Source organism: Meles meles, chromosome 1 (genome assembly GCF_922984935.1).
Source record: "Meles meles chromosome 1, mMelMel3.1 paternal haplotype, whole genome shotgun sequence".
In the NCBI taxonomy this organism is placed as follows: Eukaryota; Metazoa; Chordata; class Mammalia; order Carnivora; family Mustelidae; genus Meles; species Meles meles.
The window spans coordinates 181,852,914-181,862,334 of NC_060066.1; positions in this window are offsets into that span (position 1 = coordinate 181,852,914).

Sequence of the window (9,421 nt, forward strand, 5' to 3'; positions counted from 1 at the left end):
TTAAAGATTTTATTTATTTATTTGACAGAGAGAGATCACAAGTAGACAGAGAGGCAGGCAGAGAGAGAGAGAGGGAAGCAGGCTCCCCGCTGAGCGGAGAGCCCGATGCGGGACTCGATCCCAGGACCCTGAGATCGTGACCTGAGCCGAAGGCAGCGGCTTAACCCACTGAGCCACCCAGGCGCCCCAAACATTTTTAAAAATAATAAAAATAGAGGCGCCTGGCTGGCTCTGTCAGTAGAACATGCAGCTCTTGATCTTGGGGTTGTAAATTGAAGCCCCATGGTGGGGGGAGAGATTACTTAAAAATCTTTTTTTTTTTTTAAAGATTTTATTTATTTACTTGACAGACAGAGATCACAAGTAGGCAGAGGGAGAGAGGAGAAAGCAGGCTCCCCGTGGAACAGAGAGCCCGATGCGGGGCTCGATCCCAGAACCTGAGCTGAAGGCAGAGGCTTTAACCCACTGAGCCACCTAGGCGCCCCTACTTAGAAATCTTTTTTTTTTTTTTTTAACTTTTTTTTTTTTTTAAGATTTTATTTATTTATTTGACAGAGAGAGAGATCACAAGTAGGCAGAGAGAGAGGAGGAAGCAGGCTCCCTGCGGAGCAGAGAGCCCGATGCGGGGCTCGATCCCAGGACCCTGAGATCATGACCTGAGCCGAAGGCAGCGGCCTAATCCACTGAGCTACCCAGGCGCCCCCCTACTTAGAAATCTTTAAAGAAAAAAAAATAAATAAAGGGGAGGAGACAATTAGGCTGCTGGATGGAAATAGATCATAGGGTAGTACTGAAAGGAGTAAACTTCCTAATGGCTAAGCCCTTTCACAATCTGCTCCAAATCCTGTCTCCTCCCTTTGAAGGGACTCTCAACATTAGCCTTTCTTCTGTATCTTCAACCTTCCACTGGCTTCCTACCACGTTCAGAATAAAGTCTAAATTCCTTGCTGGGCAGAGGAGTATCAGACTTCTGCTCATCTCTTGCTTTATCAGTTTGACTTGTACTATCTCCCTCCCTCAATTACCCGGCACATTGACCTTGCTGTTCTTACCTCAGGCCCAGGTGCTTTGCAAGAAAATGCTGTTCTCTAAGTCTTAGCTTGGCTTCTGCTTTTACTTCAAGTTTCTGCTCAAAATCTCACCTGTACACACATACACACCCTGGGAGGCCTTTTCTGAGCCTGCTTCCTAAAGTGGCAACACTTGGGGTGCCTGTCAGGCTCAGTCTGTAGAGCATGTGACTCTTGATCTCCAGGTTGTGAGTTCAAGCCCCACACAGGAGGTAGAGTTTACTTAAAAAACAAAACTCTGGGGCGCCTGGGTGGCTCAGTGGGTTAAGCCGCTGCCTTCAGCTCAGGTCATGATCTCGGGGTCCTGGGATCGAGTCCCGCATCGGGCTCTCTGCTCAGCAGGGAGCCTGCTTCCCTTCCTCTCTCTCTGTCTGCCTCTCTTGTGATCTCTCTCTGTCAAATAAATAAATAAATAAAATCTTTAAAAAAAAAAAAAAAACAAAACTCTGTAGGGGCGCCTGGGTGGCTCAGTCGTTAAGCGTCTGCCTAGCGTCTGCCTTGCCTCTGCCTTCTGCTCAGGTCATGATCCCGGGGTCCTGGGATCAAGCCCCGCATCGGGCTCCTTGCTCAGCGGGAAGCCTGCTTCTCCCTCTCTTGCTATGTCTCTGTCAAATAAATAAATAAATAAATCTTAAAAAAAAAAAAACCTATCTAAAGTAGCAACACTTACCTTTCCTCTACTTACTTAATACTAACATTATTTTTACATACTCATTATCTGCCTTCCCCACTAAAATATAATAAGCACGAAATTATGTTGCTTACTGCTGTGTTTCCAACACCTAGAATAAGGCCTGGTATTTAGTAGGCACTCAATAAATGGCATTCAAATATTCGAACAAATTATTGTTCTACTTACCAAATTTTATTCAATGGGTTTTCCCAGTAGACTGTGAGATCTTTGAGTATAGTGCAGGGATTTTTTTTTTTTTTTTTTTTTTTAGATTTTATTTATTTGTCAGAGAGAGTGCACAAGCAGGGGGAGTGGCAGGCACAGGGAGAAGCAGGCTCCCTGCTGAGCAAGGAGTTGGATGCAGGACAGGTTGACCTGAGCTCAACGCCGAGGCTTAACCGACTGAGCCACCCAGGCAGATGTCTCAGTGCAGTGCAAGGATCTTTTTTTTTTTTTTTTTTTAAGATTTTTATTTATTTATTCAACAGAGAGAGATCACAAGTAGGCAGAGAGACAGGCAGAGACGGGGGAAACAGGCTCCCTGCTGTGCAGAGAGCTGGACACGGGACTCAATACCAGGACCCTGAGATCATGGCCTAAGCTGAGGGCAGAAGCTTAACCGAATGAGGTTAAGGACCTCCACCCAGGACCCCAGTGCAGGGATCTTAATCAACTCTCCATCTCCAGCTCTTTGGTACAAGAAAAGGAAAAGGTAATTGCACTGTGGGGAGGCTGAGAAAAATCAAGGCCATCCCACCTCAAGTTTAGCCGTAGCATAAGTACAGCCATCTTAGCTCTGGCAGCCATCTCAGACCCTGTGCCCAAGGGCTGAACTTTCTCCCACCCTGCTTTGGTTCCAGAAACCCCCACCCTGCTTTAGTAACAGGAATCCCCACCCTGCTTTAGTAACAGAAACCCATAAATACCCCTGCCTTAACTAAGCTCGGGGTCCAAGTCCCTACTCCGCTGTGTGGGGTATACTTGGGCCCAAGCTTAAGCTTGTTAAATAAACCCTCATGTGATTGCATCGGTGTTGGCTCCTTGGTGGTCTCTCGGATGTGAAAACTCAGGCATAACACACTGGACATAAAAAGGAGATGGCTTCTCTCTGCCTACTTGTGATCTCTCTCTGTCAAATAAATAAATAAAATCTTTAAAAAAAAAAAAAGAGATGGCTTCTAGGGACACTTGGTGGGTGATGGGATTAGATAGACTGGATTAGGGGGATGAGAGAAAAGTGACCTGAGAAATGTCATGTATGGTGGGATGACACCAATTAATAGAGAACACAGAGAGGCAGGTTTCTAAAAAGTTCAATCTCAGGATGACTTTGACTTGGCCTGTGGGACATAGGTGGCTATTCTTTGTATTGCAAGTCATTGGGAAGATGAGTGTGAAGCTTAGACGGGAATGGGGCTGCTCTTTCCTACCCCCACCCATCATTACCCATCACCATCTGGCTCCCCTGGCCATCTAACATGGGGCTCCACCCCGTCAGCCATTCTGCATCACATGAGCGTGTTGTTTTCTTAATGTTCTCATGTAGTAGACTTATTATAAATGCCTGCATCTACTCATGCTTGCAGTATTCTAGAGGTATCTCTAGCTCTTCAGATCAGACTAAGACAGTTCTGCGTGTCCCACATCATGCCCTCCAAGTCTCTACTCTGGCTTTAGCAGAAGTCAAATAGGAGCTCTCTCCTCCAACACCTTAGCCTGGCCACGACTCCATTTGCTTTGAAACTATTGGCACTAATCATACTATGCCTTTGTCCCTCTTTTCATTAGTCACTTAAAAAAAAAATCATCTCCCAAATTAAATCTATCACCCACATTCTAATCCTGACATAGGTTATTATAATATCTTTCTAAAACTGGTTATTATGGGGCGCCTGGGTGGCTCAGTGGGTTAAAGCCTCTGCCTTCGGCTCAGGTCATGATCCCAGGGTCCTGGGATCGAGCCCCGCATCAGGCTCTCTGCTCAGCAGCAGCCTGTTTCCTCCTCTCTCTCTGCCTGCGTCTCTGCCTACTTGTGATCTCTGTCTGTCAAATAAATAAATAACATCTTAAGAAAAAAAATCTCACTATGTCCTATGTCATTCATCAGAAAAATCCTCTGTATCTTTAACCTCTTGTGGAAATGGTTCCTTTGCCTTCATAATGTTTCCTTTTCCATAGCCTTCTAACAGAATTCTGGTTCTCTCAGAGGAGTTTTCTTCCTTGTCAGCCTTCTCAAGTGGAAGAGAACTACAGTCCTCTGGATGGGAGACAGGTGTTGTCCCATTTCAGACCATTCTTACTCTCTCCTTAAAACCACAGACTTTGAATTTTATGTTCTAAAACCATAACACTCACTACTCCTCTCTCTGTACTTACCTATAAATTCTGCTTCTCACCGATTTGTGCCTAGAAGATTTGAGATCCCGACCCTCTGTAACTCTCTAATACTACTGTCATATTTTGGATGTCTCCACATGATCATCTTTATCTCCGTCAACTTTAACCTTTCACCACCTCCTCACCCAGTAAGTCCTTAAACCTGGGATCAATCCAACCTCTTGTCCCTGATGCCAGGATAAGGACACTTAGCTCTGCAGACTAGTAACACTAGAAATTACGAGCAATTGGAAAATCTTTACAATGAAAGGCTTACCTGAGGAATAAACTTTGCTGGAGCAGACATTATAAATAGATTGTAATAAACGCTGTGAAGGAGATAATATGCTGTCATGGGGCAGAGGGGCAAAGGAGATAGGATAGTGTGAGAGGCCTTCTCTAGGGTGACAGAGATCTGGGGTAAACTGAGACCTGAAAGGAAAAAAAAAAACTTTGTACAGCGCTAATTTTTTTTAAAGAGAAGGGAGGGAGCAGGAGCTGGGGGAGGGGCAGAAGGAGAGGGAAAAACAGACTCCCCACTGAGCCGGGAGCCTGATGTGGCTGCTCAATCCCAGGACCCTGGATCACAACCTGAGTGGAAGGCAGACGCTAAACTGACTGAGCCACCCAGGTACCCCTGGAATAACATTTAAAGTCCAGAAATCAACTTTTTCTCCTGGAACCGTGACCCATTTTATGTATAACCTTGCAGAGAAGGCCCTGGTGCTAGTGAAAACTGCTATGCATTTCTCAAAGCCTCAGTGGGCTGATGGGCGGATTAACCACATTTTGGCACTATGCTAAGGTTGGGCTGGTTCTTCCAACCACTGCTGAGACCTCTACAGCTATTTATAGCTTGAAAAAAAAAACAGTCAGGAGTGCTCAGATGGGGAGCTTCAAACAGTTCACAGTTAAGGAAGCTCTATTGAATGGCTTGGTGGCCACTGAGGTCTGGATGTGATTTTATGTCAGCGAGATCATAAACAAGTGAGGCATCATTGGCACAATGAAGATCAATCTTTAATATGTATATATTTGGTTTATTATTTGAGTGTTCTTGGACCATCTGGGATCAGACTGGTATTTGAATAAGATAATGTATCAAAAAGAAAAAAAGTCCAGGAATTAGCCCATGTCTATATGCTCAGTTTATTTTTTTTTTTAAAGATTTTATTTATTTATTTGGCAGAGAGAAATCACAACTAGGCAGAGAGGCAGGCAGAGATAGAGAGAGAGGGAAGCAGGCTCCCTGCCGAGCAGAGAGCCCAATGCGGGGCTCGATCCCAGGACCCTGAGATCATGACCTGAGCCGAAGGCAGCAGCTTAACCCACTGAGCCACCCAGGCGCCCATCAGTTGATTATTTTTTAAATTTTATTTATTTGTTTGAGGGGAGGGAGCACAAGCAGGGGGAGGGGCAGAGGGACGGGGGAGAAGCATGCTCCCTGCTGAGCAGGGAACCCATGGGGTTTGATCCCAGGACCCTGGGATCATGACCTGAGCCAAAGGCAGATGCTTAACTGACTGAGCCACCCACGCACCCCTTGTCAAATGATTTTCAACCAAGGTGCCAAGTCAGTTCAATGGGAAAACAACAGTCTTCAGTAAACTAGTGCTAGAAAAACTGGATAGCCACAAACCAAAAAGTGAATTCAGACCCCTCACACTATCTACAAAAACTAACTCAAACTGGATCAATGACCTAAATGTAAGAGCTAAAACCATAAAATTCTTCAGAAGAAAACATAAGAGTAAATCTTCATGGCTTTGAATTTAGCAATGGATTCTTAGATATGACACCAGAGGCATAAGGAGCAAAAGGAGAAAGATAAGTTAGACTTCATCAAAATGGAAAACTTTTGTGCTTTCAAGGACATTAGCAAGAAAGTGAAAAGATAATGCCAGAATGAGGGCAAGTATTTGCAAATCATATATTTGATAAGGGTGTAGAATCCAGAATAAAGAACTCTTATAAGTCAACAATAAAAGACATCCCAACTTAAAAATTGGCAAAGGACTTGAATACGCCAAAAAAACTGAAAAGAGGCCCAGACAGAAACTTGTACACAGATGTTCAGAGCAGCATTATTCCTGGTGCCAAAAAATGGAAGCAACCCAAATGTCCATCAACTCATGGTTATAAAAAATGGGGTATAGGGGTGCCTGCATGGCTCAGTGGGTTAAAGCCTCTGCCTTCGGCTCGGGTCGTGATCTCAGGGTCCTGGGATCGAGCCCCTCATTGGGCTCTTTGCTCGGTGGGGGGCCTGCTTCCCCCTCTCTCTCTGCCTGCCTCTCTGACTGCTTGTAATCTGTCTGTCAAATAAATAAATAAAATCTTTTTAAAAAATGGGGTATAACCATAGGATGGAATATTTGGCCAGAAAAAGGAATGAAGTACTGGATCAACATGGATGAATCTTATTTACTTATTTAACTTTTCCAAGTAATCACTACACCCAACTTGGGGTTCAAACTCAGGACCCTGAGATCAAGAGTTACATGCTCTACTGACTGAGCCAGCCAGGCACCCCAAAATGGATAATTTTTTTTTTTTATTTGAGGGTGTGCATTCATGAGCAGGGGAGGGGAGAGGGAGAGGGAAAGGAAGAGAATCCCATGCAGACTCCCAGCTCTGCCCAGTGCAGGGCTTGATCACACAACTCATAACCAGAGCTGAAATCCAGCTGAAATCAACTGACTGAGCCACCCGGGCACCCTCACTTAGTGTGTTTTTTAGATTCATCCATTTTGGGGGTGTGTGGGTGGCTCATTGAGTTGAGTGTCCAATCCTGCTTTTGGCTCATGTCTTGATCTTGAGGTCCTGAGTTCAAGCCCTGCATTGGACTCCATGCTGAAGACCAAGCCTACTTAAAAAAGGAAAAGAAAAAAAAAAAAAAAAACCAAGAAAAAAACCACACTAAGTCAAAGAAGACAGATAATAAGACTACATATTATATGATTCCATTTATATGAAATGTCCAGAATACTAAGTCCATAGAGAATAAAGTAGTGGTTGCCTGGGCAGGGGAAAGAGTTGAATTGGGGGGTGACTGCTAACAGGTGTTGGGTTTCTTTTTGGGTGAAAATATTCTGGAATTAGTGATGATGGTTGCCTAATTAAATGAGTATGCCAAAACTCATTGGCATATAAACTGAATTTATAGTGAATTTTATTTTATTTTTCAAATTTTATTTATTTGAGAGAGAGAGAGAGAGCACAAGCAAGAGGAGAGGCAGAGGGAGAAGGAGAAGCAGACTCCTTACTGAGCAGGAAGCCTGACACAGGGCTCCATTCCTGGACCCTAAGATCATGACAGACTCTTAATTGACTGAGCCACCCAGGTGCCCTTTAGTATATGGCTTTTAAAAGGGTGAATTTTATAGTATGTGAATTATATATCAGTAAAGCAGTTACTAAAAAAAGGTCAGTGTAGTTGGAGAAGTGAGTAGTAGGAGATAGTTTATTCGCTCATTCAAAAATATATATTGTATGTTTACCATATGTTCGATTTTTTTTTTAAGATTTTATTTATTTGACAGAGAGAGAGATCACAAGCAGGCAGAGGCAGGCAGAGAGAGGAGGAAGCAGGTTCCCTGCTGAGCAGAGCACTGGGTTTTTTTTTTGTTTTTTGTTTTTTTTTAAAGATTTATTTATTTGACAGATAGAGATTACAAGTAGGCAGAGAGGCAGGCAGAGAGAGAGAGAGAGGAGGAAGCAGGCTCCCAGCCAAGCAGAGAGCCCGATGCGGGGCTCGATCCCAGGACCCTGGGATCATGACCTGAGCTGAAGGCAGAGGCTTTAACCCGCTGAGCCACCCAGGCGCCCCTGTTCACCATATGTTCTAGATAGACATTGTAGAAACAGTATTAAAAATACTTGTCCTGGGACACCTGAGTGGCTCAGTTGGTTGAGCAGCTGCCTTTGGCTCAGGTCATGATCCCAGCATTCTGGGATCGAGTCCCACATCGGGCTCCTTGCTCGGCAGGGAGCCTGCTTCTCCCTCTGCCTCCCTCTGCCAGTGCTCGCTCGCTCGCTCTGACAAATAAATAAAATCTTTAAAAAAAAAACAAAACAAAAAACCTTGTCCTTACGTGCGTAAAATAGCTAAGCAGCACCTATGTAGCATTTAGGAGATGTGAGACATTGTACTTACTACTGTGTATATACCAACTCAATTTTCCTAACACCGCTACACCAGTATTACCCCCATGTCGAGCACAAAGATGTTAAACCCACATGAGGTTCTGCAGTCACAGAGCGAGGCTGTGTGGCTTCAGCAGCTGGGCTTCTAACCTCCAAACTGTTCTGCCCAAACTGCGTTCCAACTGGACCAACAGAGGAAGGAGCTGACCAGGCCACGGTAGGGCATTCGGAATTTATCATCTGGATGAAGGGATGCTATTAGAGGGTTCCAAGCAGGGGACAACTCGTAAGGATTCCCCTGGCTGGTCCCGTCAGGGACGCATACGGTATTCCAGGTGAGAAGATGGGTCAGGTCTGGTGAGGTCTTCATTTAATCTTTCCAATTCTGTGAGGGTGGGTGTTGGTGGCCTCCTCTCACAGATGAGGGGGAAGGTTAGGTATCTGGAAGCTTTTAAGGCCTCAGAGCTAGTGCCAGCTCTGTGAACTTGATTCAGCTGAACTTCTGAAGCCAGGTCCTACGGTTGGGTACTGAACGGCACCATCAGCTCATGCGATGAGGTAGAGAATGCGCCTGTTTTTCTTTTTTTTTTTTTTAAGATTTTATTTATTTATTTGACAGAGATCACAAGTAGGCAGAGAGGAAGGCAGAGAGAGAGGAGGAAGCAGGCTCCCTACTGAGCAGAGAGCCCGATGCAGGGCTCGATCCCAGGACCCTGAGATCATGACTTAAGCTGAAGGCAGAGGCTTTAACCCACTGAGCCACCCAAGCGCCACGCACCTGTTTTTCAAATGAAGTAACTGAGGCTGAGAGACCAGTGCCAGGTCTGAGCCAACTCTGCCCTAGAGCTTCTGTAGTAGCCCATGTGCCCCATGCTCCCCACCTGTCTTCCTGTGTCCTTTCTAGAACACACATTTGGTTGTGTGGCACTCAGACTAAAAATGTTGTAGTGGCATGTTACTATGTAGATAATTGATGTTCCATGACAAGGAATCTGGAATCCTCCAGCTCTCAAACTGCCCGTGTTCTATGCTCAGTTCCTCAGCCCACCTGGCAAACTTCTAATTTTTCAAGACCAAACTGATGTTGCTCATCAGATTCTTTCCCAACCAGCAAGCCAAATGCCTTCTTGTCAGTGTTGCCACAGACTCTTTTAATGTG